This window comes from Mustelus asterias, chromosome 2, assembly GCF_964213995.1.
Source record: "Mustelus asterias chromosome 2, sMusAst1.hap1.1, whole genome shotgun sequence".
Taxonomy (NCBI): Eukaryota; Metazoa; Chordata; class Chondrichthyes; order Carcharhiniformes; family Triakidae; genus Mustelus; species Mustelus asterias.
Window position 1 is genome coordinate 7,419,411 of NC_135802.1, and position 16,757 is coordinate 7,436,167.

Consider the following 16,757-nt stretch of genomic DNA (forward strand, 5'->3'; position numbering starts at 1 on the left):
CCCATGTATGCTGTCAGACATGCCGAGATTTTCCAGCATTTACTGTTTTTGCTGTGTGGTATATTATAGCATTTGTTCAGTTTTGAGAAGACTCTAACCACCTGTTGTTGTTCTAGTGCACCTCCCCTTTAAGAGGTGAGGCTGCCTTTAAGTAGAGCTTGACGCTTTCTCGGCATTCTAACTGTGAAAAAATATAATTTTTTTCAATACTTCCCCAGAATCACTGTAGTAAATTGTGAAACAGGCTTGTGAGCAAGCATGGATGTAAATGACTTAATTAAACTGAAGACAGTTGATTGTAACGTTCAGAACATGAAAATAGGAGTTAGGTGTGAAAGCAAGTAGTTTAAAATCGAGATGAGCAAACAAGTACATGACTCTCATCTTGGGCTTTTTACCTTTGCGGTTCCTCTACTCTCCCCACACAGATTCTACATCTTCTGACACAACATCGTTTCCTGCTATCGATTTAATTTCATTGCTTACTAATAAGGCGACCCCGCCCCCTCTGCCCACCTGCCTGTCTTTCCAATGGGATACGTATTCTTGGATATTTAACTCTGAGCCCTGATCCTATTGCAGCGATGTCTCTGCGATGCCCAGAGCATCGTACCTGCCAATTGCTATCTGTGCTACAAGCTCATTTAATTTATTTTATATACTGCGTGCATTCAAATACAACACCCTCAGCCCTGCACTGACTGCCCACCTTCTCATTGTCATCCCCTTATCTGCTGTGCCTGAAGTTAGATTCCTAACCCTTTCCTAACTAAGTGTACATGCTGTTACTGGATGATAAAATGGAAAGATCATCTCCAAAAAAACGTTAACTTAAAATGCCAGTCAGTCAGTCAGTTGTATAAATAACTTTATGTATTTTGTGTTTCATTTGATCTAAATACTTTAAATCTCTGTTTACAGCTGCGAAACAAGCAGAAAAAGAAGCTCGTGTCAAAAAACGTAAGTGTGATCCACATTATTGTTCTGAGAATCATAATCTCGGAGGCCATTTGGCCCATTGTGGCTGTGTCAGCTCGCTGAAAAAAGAACAGTCAAATAATTACACTTCCTTGCTTTTCCCATAACCCAATATTATTTTCCTCTCCAAGTATTTATCCAGTTCATTTTTGCAGGTTACCGGAGGGTGGGCGGGGTTTGAGGAGTCCCATGTAGGTGACGGGGGGAATTGGGGTGGGGGTGCTCCTGGGGGTCGGAGGTGTGAAGGGAGTCCCATCGGAAGGGTTGGCATGGGTCTTTACAATAACCAGAAATTAGAATGACTTTTAATTCTTTTAACTTTTACTGCATAACTATTGATGTAATCCCTCCAACGTTTGTGATTTAAATTGCTTTTTCAGACAGTTCCCAACACAGAGAATTCGCCAGAGGAAGTTCACGCTTCTGAGCAATTGCCATGCAAACCCTTAGCTGTGAAGTTCCAAGACAGTCTTTGGGATACCCCCCCCCACCACCCCGCCGCCACCCCCTGCCCCCCCCCCCCCCCCCTAGCCACCTCCTCCCCCCCCCCCTCCCCTCCTCCGGCCAATGCATTGATTCTGTCTTGTTGGCAATGGTCAGTGCCTGGCTTTTTTGGCACAAATGTTATTTGCCACTTGTTTGCACAAGCCTGAATGTTACTAGATTGGTATTTGATTACTTCTATTCTCTGTCAACAGAGGGTTTAAAAGAAGAAGAACAACTTCTCAAAAAACGTAAGTTCCAGAGTGAGAATAATGTCAAAGTCTGTGGGGGTGATTCTCCCAAAAACAATTCTAAGTGTCGAATTTGCATAAAAACTGCAGTAAATCACGCTGTTTTTTTCAGTGGGATTTTCACCACTCTGTCCACCTGTGACTCCACTTTGAAGGAGCTATGAACATGTACCCCTAGATCTCTTTGCTCTGTAACTTTCCCCAACTCCCTACCATTAACTGAGTAAGTCCTGCCCTGGTTCAATCTACCAAAATGCATCACCTCGCATTTGTCTAAATTAAACTCCATCTGCCAATTTGTCAGCCCACTGGCCCTCCTTGATGTCCCCCCCGCAGCGCCGCAGCCCCGATCTCCCAATATCCCTCCCTGATCCCCACCACCTCCATCGCCAGCCCCAACCTCCTCTCTCCCCTTGGTCCTGACACCCCCCCCCCACCCCCCGGCAGCCCTCCCCCACCGCCCCCCCAACAGGCTTACCCCCTTGCCCCCCACCCCGATGGCCAGCCCTGATCACTGGCCTCCATCCCTCTGTCATTCAGCCCGAAATCAGAGTGGCAGCGGGACCCCCCACCGATTGCCTCCAAAGGTCCTGCTCTCATCAGGCCCCACCCCCATTAGACCCGACCCCCTGTCACAACTCGATGCCCGGTGGGCATTGCCAAGGTGCCCCCTGGGCATTGGCACTTTGGCCCTTGGGCAGTGTCAGGGGCTCAGGCTGACACTGCCCGAGTGGCAATGCCCAGGGGGCATCCCCCAGGTGCTTGACCTTCTGGGGGACCTTCACTCCAACAGGGTCGAGCCACCAGCTCCCCGTAAGTAGGAAGCTATATTAGACCCCGCTGGAATGAACCACTCCTTGCGGTGGAGGAAGAGGCTTCAGTCCCGGGACCGCTAGTGCTATTTAAATAGCATTTAAATGAGAATCTGCAAACATTTTGCAGCTCCGCGCCGGTTTCTGTTGCGGAGACGACAGCGCCAGAAATCCAGCTATTGGAGACTGGAGGCCATGGCGCCCAGCGGGGAGCCCACAAAAATGGCCTCCGCTCGAGTCTCCCAGCCCGCTGCACTGCAAAAGCAGCACAGTGAGATGGGAGAATTGCCCCCATGAACTGGTTTATAGACATCAGAGTTTAAAGATGGTCGGTGCTATACTATGTACCAAGATCCAAAAGATAAAGTTCTAAATGCTTTTTAATGGCAATGACAGCCTTTCATGTTGTATTCTTAATTTAAAATTCCTCCACGGGACAAACTCATAATTAGGACATTTTTGTTTGATTATTTTGTATAACTCTAATGTCCCAACTATGTTAGGGGTTGTGGGCTTTGAAGAACATGGTTTGCACACGTGGATTCAAAGTCACAACAACCAGGTTTATCACAGAGATGTTCTCTGTATTGCACAGAATACAAAACTGAAAGTAAAACAGCATCCTCTGCAAACATTTTAATGACATCACCATCAAATCATGTTTGCATCTTTTAAAGCAACCTGCACCCCTTTTAAATATATAACATCCCTCTCCCTTTATTTCTGTGGTCAGGACAACAGATTACTATGATGTTATACATGGACCAATAAATCTCTAGACACAGTACTATGCATCATTAATCATTATACAAAGTCAAGAAGAAAGTCAATCAGAAGGACATTTATTCCTCTTTGATGGACATTCAAAGCTGCCACATTGCCATCTTGCCTATCATTCACCTTGCCAGACCTCACTAAATCATCTCTCCCTTCCACCCACTTGGAACAGAATCATGCTCTGTTCCCTTGCTGCCTACGGAAACACGCCCAGGAAAGTGTCACTGAAACAAGCAGCCAATTTTTCTCCCACTAAATCCACTCATCCGCAAATTTGCTTACAGAATCATAGAATCTTACAGTGCAGAAGAGATCCTTCAGCCTATCGAGTCAACACCGACACATTAGAAACACCTGAACTTCCACCTAATCCCATCTGCCAGCACTTGGCCCATAGCCCTGAATGTTATGACGTGCCAAGTGCTCATCCAGATACTTTCTAAAGGATGTTTTGGGCGGCACGGTAGCACAGTGGTTAGCACTGCTGCTTCACAGCTCCGGGAACCTGGGTTTGATTCCCGGCTCAGGTCACTGTCTGTGCGGAGTTTGCACATTCTCCCCATGTCTGCATGGGTTTCCTCCGGGTGCTCCAGTTTCCTCCCACAGTCCAAAGATGTGCAGGTTAGGTTGATTGGCCAAGCTAAATTGCCCCTTAGTGTCCCAGGATGTGTAGGTTAGAGGGATTAGCGGGTAAATATGAAGGGATACGAGGATAGGGCCTGGGTGGGATTGTTGTCGGTGCAGACTCGATGGGCCGAATGGCCTCTTTCTGCACTGTAGGGTTTCTATGGTTTCTATGTGAAGCAACCCGCCTCTACCACCCTTCCAGGCAGCGTATTCCAGACTGTCACCACTCTCTGGGTAATAAGCTTTTTCTCACATCCCTCCTAAACTTCCTGCCCCTCACCTTGAACCTATGTCCCCTCGTGACTGACCCTTCAACTCAGGGGAACAGTTGCACCCTTCTTTTTCATTTTTGTGTGCAGCTAGTATGAATGTTGCATACTAACCTTTAAAAATGGCACCATTAGTCTCTCTCTTGGCATTACCTTTCATCCATTAACTGGCTCCATTGGTAACTGAATGTTACTTTGCCACATAGTGAAAAAGTCACCACTAAAATTCCACTAATAACCCATGCAGTTGAATGACCCACAATTGACCCCAGTATCGGAAGTTTGAGGCAATCAGTAGAATTCAGTCTATATTTTCAAACAAGAGACAAACAGGTAGTGCAAAGAAACCTGCAGGATTTTGCTGGACTGTGATGTATTCAATTTCCATGTTTTCAGCTGCTGCACAACATAATTTCCACTAAATACCCAACATATCCTGAAACTGACAATTGAAAGCTGCCATAAGATGGCACAGTGGTTAGCACTGCTGCCTCACAGCACCAGGGACCCAGGTTCGATTCCCAGCTTAGCTCACTGTGCAGAGTCTGCACGTTCTCCCAGTGTCTGTGTGGGGCTGCTCCGGTTTCCTCCCACAGTCCGAAAGACATGCGGGTTAGGTGCATTGACCATGCTAAATTCTCCCTCGGTGTACCCAAACAGGCACCAGAATGTGGCAACTAGGGGACTTTCACAGTAACTTCATTGCAGTTTTAAAACCTACTTGTGACACTAATAAATAGACTTAACCTTAACTTAATTTCCACTAAATACCCAACGTATTCTGAAACTGACAATTGAAAGCTGTCGTAAGGATTCCCCCAAAAGGGATCAGCTTTTGCTGCATAAGTGTAGTATATGTGTACTTGCATGATGCATTTATAGATTTGTTCTGGTAACAGCTTTACAGTTTATTTGGTTTAATTATTTCTATTCTGTCAACAGTTACAACGAAGCAAAAACAAGTTGTTGATATTGAAATGCGTAAGTCTTGGAATAAGGAAAAACTGGATATGAATGATGTGGACAATTCTTTATCTTGCACCAATGCTGGGTACCTCCCTATAATTGCAAAGGGGTCTGTTAACATACCACTTTTCCAGCTAACTAAATTCCAAGAGTAAAATCCTTTACCTGACCAAAATCTGTCGCAGTTCTGAAAGCTCAGCTGATCCACTTTGGTGGGAAGAATAGAAAATCAGAATATTATTTAAATGGAGAGAGATTGCAGAAACCAAGCAATCTGGGAGACCCTGTAAATGAAGACAGGGTGGATAGTCAAAGGCTTTTTCCCAGGGTGGAAGTGCCAATTACAAGGGGGCACAGGTTCAAGGTGAGAGGGACAAAGTTTAATGGAGATGTGCAGGGGAAGTTTTTCACACAGAGAGTGGTGGGTGCCTGGAACGCGCTGCCAGAGGAGGTGGTGGAAGCAGGCACATTAGCAACATTTAAGAAGTATCTGGATGGGTACATGAAAAGGGAGGGAATAGAGGGATACAGACCGAGTAAGGACAGAGGTTTTTTTTAGTTTAGTTAGGGCATCATGAGCTTGGAGGGCCGAAGGGCTTATTCCTGTGTTGTACTTTTCTTTGTTCTTTGAATCACAAAGATTTAGCTTGCAGGCACATTAAGGAACTAGGAAGTGAAATAGGATGTTGACCTTTGTTGCAAAGGAGTTAGAGTGTGTAGGGAAGTAGGGAAGTCTTGCTATAGCTGTAGCAAAATGGGGCATTGGTGAGACCACACCAAGAGTACTGCATACAGTTTTGGTCTCCTTATTTAAGGAGGGATATATTTACATTGGAGGTAGTTTAGAGAAGGTTCACTAGGTTGAGTGTTGGGCCTGTATTCATTGGAGTTTAGAAGAATGAGAAGTGATTTTATTGAAACATGTAAGATTCTGAGGGTAGATTCTGACACGGTAGATGCTGAGAGGGTGGGCTGTTTTTTACTATTCTACTCCCACTGGTGTGTGTCAAGGTTGAGGGGGAAGGGGGCCTTGGAAATCAACCCTGACCTGTCTTCCATTTCACAGTGGACGGGCAAGGTATCTGGCAACCTGCATGCCCTTGGGTCTATTCAAGCCCTTCAGTAATGGCCACTTAAATGCCTCATTCCACCTCTTCCACTATGGAGAAGGCCCATGCCAGGTGAGTGGCCTGACAACCTTTCACTGCACAGGCTGGTGTCAGGCAAGGAGAGGTCCCCATTCCCCATCTGGGGCACCTTCTCAAGGTTATACTCACTTAAATCTTTCTCTCCCCCAAGTATCTCAAACCCAGCCCCTCTTCCCACTCACTGTGGTCTGCCAGCCAGGCCCCAGCAATACCCTGGACATACCTTGCAGCCTGGCTCCATTACCCTCTCATCCTCTTCCTCCTCTAGTTCCAGCAGTAGCCATCACTCAAACCTGGCACTGCTGGGATTACAGATCAAACTGCCAGCCCATCAGATTGATCAGCAGCTCTCCAAGGTGGGACTTCCTCCCGAGGTGAGGGAAGTCTCTACCCTGGGCAATTAATTCTGCTTCCATCTTAAAACGGCTGTGGGGCATCTAGCTTTTAGGTGGGCAATCTTCCTATACAACCTTTTAGTTGGGAGGTGGGGAATCTGGTGCCCCGTAACATCCAGCCCGATGTTTCCTCAGACAGGGGAATTTAGGATGAGGGGGCCTATCTTCAAAACAGTCCAATTTAAGACAGAGATGAGGTGGAAGCTCTCTCCTCAGAGGGATCTTTGGAACTCTCTGCCCTGAAGGATAGAGGAGGCTGGGTCATTGAATATATTCAAAGCTGATTTTAAAAGATTTTAGATCAAAAGGGAGTCAAGGGTTATGCGAGGCAGGCAGGAAAGTGGAGGTGAGGCCACAATCAGATCAGCCATGATATTACTGAATGGTAGATCAGGCCATCATTCAATAATTGAGGGGCCAAATAACCAACGCCTGCTCTTATTTCTTATGTTGTTATGACCCAGTATTCACAAACTTTGGAGGAAGAGAGATCTAGCTATCTAATACCCTCTTTTGTCATTTCACTCCTGAATTCCCTGGCTCTAATCTTATCATTACCCTTGATTTTCTCACCAGGGGAAATAGCTTCTCAGTGTCCACCCTATTAAATTTTTAAACGCCCCGTTCACAGTTCAATCTTCTGCGGGCAAGGGCTGTGCTATGTGTAGATAATCTGTCCTCAATAATTTAACTCTGTACATCCCAATACCATTCTAGTAAATCTGCACCGGATCCATTCAAGGCCAATACATCCTAAAACAGATCATTATATTCCAGATAGGCTGGAGTGCATTTTCATCCTCTTTATATTCCAGCCACATTGAGAAATTGGTGAACATTGTCTTAGCCTTTTTGATTAATATTCGCACTATGCTTCTCCCTTTAATAATACCTGTACTTGGACTCCCAGATCCCTTTGCCCCTCTAAAGTTCCTCTTTTTAATCATTTATAAAGTACTCTTGATTTAATTTTTTTTAGATCTTAGATCCTCAAATTTGCTCACAGAATCGCATAATTGTTACGGTGCAGAAGGAGGCCATTCAGCCCATCGTGTCTACACCAGTCTCCATCGAGCATTATGGCTTAGTTCCATTTTCCTGCCTTTTCTCCATATGCTTGCACATTGCTTTTATTTGAAGAATAATGTAATGCCTTTCTGAATGCCACAATCGAAACTGCTTCCACCACCACATCTCATACTTATTTAATCTGTATCACTTTGCAAATTCTTATTCCAACTTCATTATTTACTGAACCTTTTTACTCGTCATTTGGAAATTGGTCATTTGGAAATTTAAATATTTCTTCATCGAACACATTAATAAATTGAGGTATGCAGAACAAATGCTTGATGAACACCACTTTTACATTCCACTGATCAAGATATCTACTTTTATCCCCACTCCCTTTCTCTTGCATCCCAAACAATTTCCAACACCAATCAAAATATTATCTCCAATTTCATGCCCTTTGCTAATAACCTCTTATGTGAAGTCTTATCAAAGTGACTTCTGAAAGTCAACGGAAACCATCAGGCATTCCCTTAACTATAAGAACATAAGAATATAAGAACATAAGAACTAGGAGCAAGAGTAGGCCATTTGGCCCCTCGAGCCTGCTCCGCCATTCAATAAGATCATGGTTGATCTTTCCGTGGACTCACCTCCACTTACCTGCCCACTCACCATTACCCTTAATTCCTTTACTCTTCAAAAATTTATCTATCCTTGCCTTCAAAACATTCAATGAGGTAGCCTCAACTGCTTCACTGGGCAGGGTATTCCACAACCTTTTGTGTGAAGAAGTTCCTCCTCAACTCAGTCCTAAATCTGCTTCCTCTTATTTTGAGGCTATGCCCCCTAGTTCTAGTTTCACCTGTCAGTGGAAACAACTTCCCTGCTTCTATCTTATCTATTCCCTTCATAATCTTATACGTTTCTATAAGGTCTCCCCTCATTCTTCTGAATTCCAATGAGTATAGCCCCAGTCTACTCAGTCTCTCATCATAAGCCAACCCTCTCAACTCCGGAATCAATCTAGTGAATCTCCTCTGCACCCCCTCCAGTGCCAGTATATCCTTTCTCAAGTAAGGAGACCAAAACTGTACACAGTACTCCAGGTGTGGCCTCACCAGCACCTTATACAGCTGCAACATAACCTCACTGTTTTTAAACTCCATCCCTCTAGCAATGAAGGACAAAATTCCATTTGCCTTCTTAATTACCTGCTGCTCCTGCAAACCAACTCCTTGTGATTCTTGCTTGTAACCTCTTGTGTGGAGTCTTATCAAACCCTCTTCACAGCAGCATGCTGCAGTTTTTTACCATTTAAATAATAGTCCATTTTGCTGTTATTCCTACCAAAATGGATGACCTCACATTTACCAACATTGTACTCCATCTGCCAGACCCTCACCCACTTACTTAGACTATCTATATCCCTTTGCAGACTTTCAGCGTCCTCTGCAGACTTTGTTCTGCCACTCATCTTAGTGTCATCTGCGAATTTTGACACACTACACTTGGTCCCCACTCCAGATCATCTATGTAAATCGTAAACAATTGCGGTCCCAACACTGATCCCTGAGGCCCACCAGTAGTCACTGATCGCCAACCAGAAAAATACCCAGTTACCTCCACTCATTTAGTGAGCGCCTCAAAAAATTCAACTAGGTTAATGAACAGGTCTGTAAGTTAACTAGCTTCTCTTCCACCTTTCTAAAATGAACAATTCTCCAATCTAAACAATTCCTGAATGTAGACAGTTTTCACAGATTATTGCAAAATTCTTCTGCAATTTCTCAACTTATTGCTTTCAATAACATATACATCCTAATGTTTCTGTATTACTATTTTATTAGTTATACTTAATAAACAAAATTCCTCCCATTGATTTACTTTTTCAGTTTTCCTTCTAAACTCGGATTTTATTTTCCTGAGACATGTGTCTCCATTTTCAAATTAGACTAAAATCCACCAGTGAAAACACTAGTAGCCTCATTCTAAGCCAGTAAGTTGTCAAAATTGCCAAGTAAACTCTGGCAATTGGTTCATCAATATTAATTGGGGGTGGCACGGTGGCGTAGTGGTTAGCGCTGCTGCCTCTCAATGCCAGAGACCCGGGTTCAATACTGGCCTTGGGTGACTGTGTGGAGTTTGCACTTTCTCCCCGTGTCTGCGTGGGTTTCCATCGGGCGCTCCAGTTTCCTCCTGCACTCCAAAGATGTGCAGGTTAGGCAGATTGGCCGTGCTGAACTGCCCCTTAGTATCCAAAGATGTGTAGGTTTGGAGGATAGTGGGGGGTAAATACATGGGGTTGCGGGGATAGGGCATGGGAAAGATTCTCTATCGGAGAATTGATGCAGACTTGATGGGCCAAATAACCTCCTTCTGCAATGTAGGGATTCTATGACTGAATTTTAGCACTTGAATGTTTAAATATGCAGCGTTTTGATGTAATTTTATATTTTCGTCCAACAGAAAAGTTGAAGGAAGAAGAAGCAGCTCTTCTGAAAAACTGTAAGTTTTAAGGAAGGGCTTAAATTGAAAGACCTAGAAGCAGTTTTCCCCTTTTAAAGATATTAGGCTGGATTTTCATGGAGTGAAGGAAACTCCACAGACATTTAAAAAAGGCAATCAGGACCTGACTCCAGTCCCATTCCCAGCACCTCCAGCTTTTAGCAGCGTGGGTCAATGGTATAGGCTGGTATCCCTGCACTGCTGGCCTGGTGGGCTCATTGCAGGGATAGATACTTCCTAGCCACACACAATTTTCATCCAGTCAGACCAGCTGTTGAATGCCTCAGAGGGGTTATAAACAATCTTCTTAATGAGGGGAACCTTTGAAAGATAAGTTTAAAGCTCTTGCCCATGCCTTATGCCAACCTACAACGCTGATCTATTCATCCCCATTCACCCCTCGTATCCTTCATTTCAATCAATGTCTCTCCACTCAACCCCAATGGCCCCCTCATGTCTTCCATGCCAACCTATGAGCCTCCATCAATCCCAAAGGCCATGCATACCCTCCATGCCAACCTAAGGTACTTCCATGTCCATTCACCCAGTATACAGAACCATCAAACCTAAACTAACAATGTCATAATGTGAAAAAGTTTCAGAAAGTCATTAATTTATAACTTTCTAAAAAAGAAACGGTATTTCTACGGCCCTATAAAAGTGCAGTTCAACCTGACCATTAAAATATCAATAGCAGGAATTGCAAGCACTTGACACCTGTTTGTCTTACATACATGAACTTTGAGCAATTGAGGAATACATCTAAAAAAAAAGTTAGCAATTAAGCATTGTTTTCCCTCAGAGGCAGTTGCTTCAATGGATATCCTGCATCTCAGCTTACAGTACATAATGAGACTTGGCTATCAGGATTCCACCAACTTGATGACTAGAGTTATACAGCCCTGAGCTGATAACGCAGGTGGTAGACAGATATAAGGAATTTCTCTTATTTCTTATAATGAGACTTTATCCACCCCATAACAGGGAGGGCAGGGGTGGGCAAGGAAAACTGTGGGATGAGGAATTCTGCTAAATTCATCCCAGGGATCTGATTTTAATATAGTGTGGAATGCATGTTTAGTGTACAACTAAGCTGCTTGCAAATAAATATTCAGCTCTTGTTAATACTTTTTAGAATAGAGGTCATGAAGGCATGAGTAACAAAGAAGCTGTGAGAGGGTGGAGGGGAGGGAAGTTGTAGGATTGGTGGGGAGGAGCTTCTAAGTAATTTTATTTTCCAACAAAAAAAGTTCTTCACTGGTTTGTATCATTGTAAATTAGATGTTTGATTTTTATTGTGATATGTGCAAAATTCTAACACAGCATTTGATTTATCTGAAATAGTGCAGAGACAGCGTCAACAAGATGCACTCTTCTCAAGACGTAAGTTCTAAATTGAAAAAGAGTGACTTTACAATGTATCTGAAGTCTAAAGATGTGCAGGTTAGGTGGATTGCCATGGTGAATGCACAGGGTTACAGGGATTGGGTGGAGGCGTTGGCCTGGGTAACATGCTCTGTCAGAGAGTCGGTGCAGACTCGATGGGCCAAATGGTCTTCTCCTGCACTGTAGGGATTATATGGTTCTTTACTATTTTTGAAAAATAGCGCAACTTGAGGTCAGCTAAACTGCTCCAAAACTAGTCGTAAGGCCACTGGCCTCAACAATCTCCAATTCTTTCAGATAGATTTATTGTGTAATTCAGGCAGGTACAGGCAGTTGTTTGGGTAGGAACAGTTTACGTAGGGTTCCACCTCAGATGCACAGTGCTGAGATTTTCTCAGGCAAAGGGAGGTGCTTCATCTTATTCTGGACTTATTTAAAAACGGTATGAGGAAAAAAGATGAGAATAGTGGATACTGTTTAATGGAAACCCTGCCATTTTTACCACCGATGACCCCAGTATACTGTATACTTGCATGAAACAGGTGTATAAAACCTATTAGCAACACATCCTAGCAGAAATACTGTCAAGCTCCATACTATCAGGATTCCAATTTGATGATTAGAGTTATACAGCCCTGAGCTGATAACGCAGGTGGTAGACAGATATAAGGAATTTCTCAGGGTCGGACAAGTGTCATGTGGGTTTAGTTCAGTGGGAATCGTTCTCACTATCCAGCATTCTGTGTTGCGAGGCACAGAAGGAGGGTACATCCGTAATTTATAATAAATGAAATCGCATGAGGTCAAGATGTGTACTGTTATTGGCTGGAGTTAATGACAGGATTATTATTGACTGATTTGTATTAATGGTTATTGGACAATGCCCACCAGAAAGATGGGCAATATGATTTGGTAAATGTATAATTGCCTTCACGGGGGTATTGTTCTTCAGAGTGACATTGGGCTGCCCGCGTTCTATACCTTGCGTGCTGGGCTACCTTATATCATTCTCCCATTTGATCGTTTGGTTAAATAAAGTTATGTCTTAAATCGATACATTGTATTTCATGAGTCTCTGTATTAGCTTAAATTTAGCAATACATTGCCTCAAGAGGAAAGAAACCCCATCTACAGGGGTGAACTTATCAAGGTCTATAAAATAATGAGGGGCATAGATGAAGTAAATAGTCAACTTCTGTTCCCAAAGATGGGGGAATCTAAAACTAGAGGGCAGAGGTTGAAGGTGAGAGGGGAGAGATACAAAAATGTCCAGAGGGGCAATTTTTTCACACAGAGGGTGATGAGTGTCTGGAATAAGCTGCCAGAGGTAGTAGCTACCAGAGGGTTCAATTTTGTTTTTAAAAAGCATTCACACAGTTACATGGGTAAGATTAGTATAGAGGGATATGGGCCAAACGCAGGCAATTGGGACTAGCTTAGTGGTAAAAACTGGGTGGCATGGACAAGTTGGGCTGAAGGTCCTGTTTCCATGCTGTAAACCTCGATGACTATAACTATGATTCTATGAGGTCTTGACAAATGAGGACATGGCGAACAGAATCCACCTGGGGTGCACAGATAAATACAGTCCCCAAGTCATGCCCAGCCAGTACCCTAACAGTGCCACCAGCAGTTCCATGGGGCAGTGCCGGGGTGGCTTTGATTGGGGAAGTTCAGTGTTCGGGGGGGTTCCCATGTCCTTGGAGGGGTTCAGTGGGAGGGGGGTTCTGGGGTATTGTCCCATGCCTGTAGTGGGGGAGGTTCCCCGCAGTGTTTCTGCTTGTTGTTCAGATCGGGGTGCCCTTTTCTGGCAGGAGGTGAAGTTGCTGATTCATTCAGAGCCCACCCACCCCACCAGCATGACATTGTGGGACCTGCTCCTTCCATTTTTTCTTCAAAGTGTTTAAAAATATGGGCTGTGATTCTCTGGAATAAAAACTAAATGCTGCCACCAGCAGGAAAATTGAAGAGTTTCCCACTGGCCCTGACAGCTCTAACAAGGTGGGACTCAACCACCGTTTGTTGAAAAAAAGATCCCCAATGGGATTTACTCCCACTTGGAAATGAGTAGACGTATTAGTGAGGCAACATGGTTTTGTGAAGGAGAGTTCGTATCTCACTAACTTGATCGAGTTTTTTGAGGAAGTGACGAAGATGACTGATGAGGGTAGGGCAGTAGATGTTGTCTACATGGACTTCAGTAAGGCCTTTGACAAGGTCCCTCATGGCAGACTGGTGCAGAAGGTGAAGTCGCATTGGATCAGAGGTGAGCTGGCAAGGTGGATACAAAACTGTCTCAGTCATAGAAGATAGAAGGTAGCAGTGGAAGGGTGTGTTTCTGAATGGAGGGCTGTGATAAGTGGCATTCCTCAGGGATCAGTGCTGGGATCTTTGCTGTTCGTAATATATATAAATGATTTGGAAGAAAATGTAACTGGTTTGATTAGTAAGTTTGTGGATGACACAAAGGTTGGTGGATTTGCGGATAGCAATGAGGACCATCAGAGGATACAGCAGGATATAGATCGGTTGGAGGCTCGGGCGGAGAGATGGCAGATGGAGTTTAATCCGGACAAATGTGAGGTAATGCATTTTGGAAGGTCTAATAAAGATAGGAAATATACAGTAAATGGCAGAACCCTTTAGAGTATTGACAGACAGAGGGATCTGGGTGTACAGATACACAGGCCACTGAAAGTGGCAATGCAGGTGGAGAAGGTAGTCAAGAAGGCATACGGCATGCTTGCCTTCATTGCCTGGGGTATTGAGTTTAAAAATTGGCAAGTCATGTTACAGCTTTATAGAACCTTAGTTAGGCCGCACTTGGAATATAGTGTTCAATTCTGGTCGCCACACTACCAGAAGGATGTGGAGGCTTTGGAGGGGTACAAAAAAGATTTACCAGGATGTTGCCTGGCATGGAGGGCATTAGCTATGAGGAGAGGTTGGAGAAACTTTGTTTGTTCTCACTGGAACGACGGAGGTTGAGGGGAGACCTGATAGAAGTCTACAAGATTATGAGGGGCATGGACAGAGTTGATAGACAGAAGCTTTTTCCCAGGGTGGAAGAGTCAATTACTAGAGAGCACAGGTTTAAGGCCCGAGGGGCAAGGTTTAAAGGAGATGTACAAGATTAGTCTTTTACACAGAGGGTGGTGGGTGCCTGGAACCCGCTGCCGGGGGAGGTAGTGGAAGCAGATACGATAGTGAGTTCTAAGGGGCATCTGGACAAATACATGAATAGAATGGGAATAGAGGGATATGATCCCTGGAAGGGTCGGGGGTTTTAGTTCAGTCGGTGCAGGCTTGGAGGGTCGAAGGGCCTGTTCCTGTGCTATAATTTTCTTTGATCTTTGTTCTTTGGAATACGTTGGCATATCCAGCTTCAAAGAATCAGGAAGGGCACCCAAACTCAGAGTTCATTTATGCCCTCCCCCCCACCCACCATGAACTTGGTGAGCCCGCAGACAAAGGGAGCACCCCAAACCTTCACCACAGAGGAACCTTAATGCCCTAACTATGTTAGGGTTGTGGGTTTTACACAAAAAGAAAAAAATGTGCTTTGCACCTTCAAAATAACAACATATTAATTGTCGGAGCTGTTGCCTGTGTACAATAGGAAATGAAACTAAAAGCAGGAGTCTGTGAAACATCCCCAACGACTTTACCATCAACCCATGTGACTGGTTTTTAAAGCAATCATGCAACCACTTGAATATACAACATCCCTCCCCCTTTACGTCTGTGGTCATGAAAACAAATTACTATGATGTTAGACATAGGAAGAAGGCAAATGCGTACAGGATAATTTGATAAAGTGGATTCAAAATGGGCTCAGTTGTTGGCGATATCCCAATAGGAAATCCTGCCGGCTTAAATGCCATTTTGGGACTCCTATTGGATTCTCTGCCCCCTCCAACCTCCAGCCCACTAAATGCAGGGGATGGAAAATCCACCCCTGTATTTTTAAACATTTCGGCAATAAATTTAAAAGCAAAATACTGCGGATGCTGGAATCTGAAACAAAAACAGAAAATGCTGGAAAATCTCAGCAAGTCTGACAGCATCTGTGGGGAGAGAATAGAGCCGACATGTTGAGTCTAGATGACCCTTCGTCAGAGCTAAATGCCAATAAATTTGTTCAGATAGTACTGCTCAGCAAGCTTAGATCGATTCACAGGGGGCAAATGGTGTCGCAGGCTACTACTTACACAGCCTGCGCAGCATTGATTAATTAATTCAAGGTGAGTACCTCGCAAGCCATACAGGGGCTGTCTGCCCCCTGGGAGTTGCTGTAAGTCTGCTTAGAAACATTGTACAAATTAGTTGCTCTTCGTAGTTCCTGAAATTACATTGCGTATCCAACAAATTCTTCTGAAGTTCCTCTCCTGGAGTAATTAATTTGTTGAAAATCAGTGAGGTGACACCTCTTTTAAAGTAACAAAAGAGATATTTTGGATGTACGTATAAAGTGCCCAAGCCATAATTTCAGAAAATTCTTGTTCAGATGTTGATTACCAGAATCAAAAATAGTTTAACAATATTCCTCCCAGATTACTGGAGAGGACGTTCTATCAGACAGCTGGAGTGGTAACCAACAACAGAAATGTATTTTTCTGCCAATGAGTCCCATAGAGTTGATTAAATATTTGATTGTGCATCATTATTGTACATACATTCTGCAAGACAATGTGAGATCATTTCAATTTGTTATTTGCAATGCTTTATTAACAAAATGCTGTTATTCTGTCAACAGATCGAGTACACCAGCAAGAAAATATCGTTAAGCAAAGTAAGTTGTGGAATTTTCGTATCTAAGATTGTAAAATTCAAAGCCTTCAAAAATAATTGATTACAAAAGGCGGGTAACTATAGGCCGGTCAGCTTAACGTCTGTAGTAGGGAAAATGCTGGAATCCATTATTAAAGAGGAGATAGCAGGGCATCTGGATAGAAATGGTTCGATCAATCAGACGCAGCATGGATTCATGAGGGGAAAGTCGTGCTTGACGAACATGTTGGATTTTTATGAAGATGTGACTAGGGCGGTTGATGGAGGAGAACCGGTGGATGCGGTGTTTTTGGATTTCCAAAAGGCGTTTGATAAGGTGCCCCATAAAAGGCTGCTGAAGAAGATTAGGGCACAC